Below are 2,500 nucleotides of genomic sequence, written 5' to 3'. Positions count from 1 at the left end.
GGAGAGGAAGGGGGATGAGGGGAGAGGAAGGGAGAAGACGGGATAGGAAAAGGGAAGTGGGAAAAGGGGAGAGGGAAGAGGGATGGGGAAGAGGGGAGAGGGAAGAGGGGATAGGAAGAGGGAAGTGGGATGAAGGGAGGAGGGGAAGAGGAACAGGAAAGAGGGAACAGGAAAGAGGGAAGGAGGAAGAGGGAAGAGGGAACAGGAAAGAGGCGAAAGGAAAGAGGGAAAAGGAAGAGGAAAGAGGGAAGAGGCGAGAGAAAGAGGAAAGAGGAAAGAGGAAAGAGAGAGGGTAGCGGGACCGATGGGACAATGACTCTAATTCCAGTTCATGTTGTGGCGAAGCGAATCCGGTTCATCCTAGTTCCCGGTCGCGTCTGTACTGGGACTCGAGTGACTGGGAAGAGGACAGGAATGGAAGGGGAAAAGGGAAGAAGAAAAGGAAGATTTGGATAATAAAAGAAGGGGAAGATGATTGGCTGGTGGAATAAGAATAGGAAGATTTGGATAATAAAAGGAAATGATAAAAGGGAAAGAAAATGAAGATTTGGATGATAAAAGGAGATAATTGGCTAGTGGAAGAAGAAAAGGAAGGTTAGGTGATAAAAAGAAGTAGAAGAAGCATGTGTAATAAAAGAGGAAAGGTAGTAAAAGAATAAAGAGAGATTGGATAGTAAAAAAAGAAAAATAAGATTGAATAGTAAATAAAGAAAGGGAAAGTAGTATAATAAAATGATTAATTTAACAAAATGTATTATAATGATATCGTATAATAAAATGTAAAATAAAGTGCATGTTCAACTTGGTGAATGACTCAACTGAAACAAATTAATAAAAAAATATCAGCCATAAAATAATGAATAATGAAATATGATTCTAAAGCTAAAACCACCTTAAAAAAACACACAAAAAAAACAAAACATTACCAGCACCATTGATATCACTATTATCACTATTATTCAAGGTACATCAAAACAAAGTTCAAACATGACTCTACAAAGTTAGGTCATTCATTATTTTTCATTTCATACACTTCGTTCAACAGTGGCTCATTTCCAAAATAAATGCGTGTGTAAAATGACCGAAACTTTTCATATTTCAACGGAAAACTAACGTGAAATGTCATATATGGAGGTGAGGAACGTGTTAATATTTTTTTTTCTATTTTTAAGGCATTGTAATTTTAACTTATTTATGTTATATTTCGTATTTTGTTAATACAAAGAGTATGTTATAATCGTAATAAATGATTTGTAATTAGATTATAGGCCTATATAAGATGTACATTGCACTATATATGATATGCACACTATATGATAAATGATATTTACACTATAAGATATATTATATGACTGATATTTACACTATAAGATATATAATGTAAATGATATTTACACTGTAAGATATATAACATGAATGATATTTACACTATAAGATATATAATGTAAATGATATTTACACTATAATGTATATAATATAAATGATATTTACACCATAAATTTATATACTATGAATAATATTTACACTATAAGATATATAATATGAATGATATTTACACTATAAGATATATAATGTAAATGATATTTACACTATAATGTATATAATATAAATGATATTTACACCATAAATTTATATACTATGAATAATATTTACACTATAAGATATATAATATGAATGATATTTACACTATATGATATATATGAGTACACTATAGAATAAAATACACCTACACTATTTAATATAAAATAAGCACACTACACACACTCCCTATTACTGTAACCCAACCTTTTCCTTGTAATTTTCCCTTGAAATTACTTAGTCGCTTTGCTTTTACCAAATGAAACTTTGAAGATAATAGTCCAAAGTAATGAACCTTTGAAATAAAATTGTAGTTTTGTACTTTCTACTTTAATAACATTTAATAGGCGATATTCAGGTTAGCATTACAGTTATCCGTTATGCAGCTTAATTAATTTATTTTTATTCATTTATCTTTTTATTTTTTAGGAAAATAAACTACAATTTATCTTTAAAAAAATCCAAAGAAAAATAAATACCTTAAAGACTGCAATAACGAAAAAAAAAATGCATGGAGTATATGACGAAACAAAGAGAAGATGGAGGAGAAAATGGAGAAAAAATACGGAAAAAAAAGGGAAGAAGAAAAAGGTGAAGCAGGAAGGGGAAGAAAAAGATGGAAAAGAAGAAAGAGAAGATGGAAAAAAAATGGACGAAAAGGAAAAGAAAAAAAGAATGATAAAGAATAATAAGAAGACGAGGATGGAGAAAACTCGCAGAACGAAAAGACGAATGAAGAGGAAGAGGAAAGATGAAATAAGAGACGAAAGATTACGAAAAGAAGTCCGAAGAAGTAAAAAAAAGAGGAAGAAAAAAAAAAAAGGGAAAGAGAGAGAGAAAGACAGAGAATTAGAGTAAGAGAGAGAGAGAGAGCGAACATCTAATGCAAGAGTCAAGGAGGGAGAAGGAAGGGGAAAAAATA

The sequence above is a fragment of the Penaeus japonicus genome, unplaced genomic scaffold (genome assembly GCF_977035675.1).
Source record: "Penaeus japonicus unplaced genomic scaffold, GWHDUDI00000001_assembly GWHDUDI00000020, whole genome shotgun sequence".
NCBI classification, from domain to species: domain Eukaryota; kingdom Metazoa; phylum Arthropoda; class Malacostraca; order Decapoda; family Penaeidae; genus Penaeus; species Penaeus japonicus.
Note: the sequence above shows the minus strand (reverse complement) of the source record.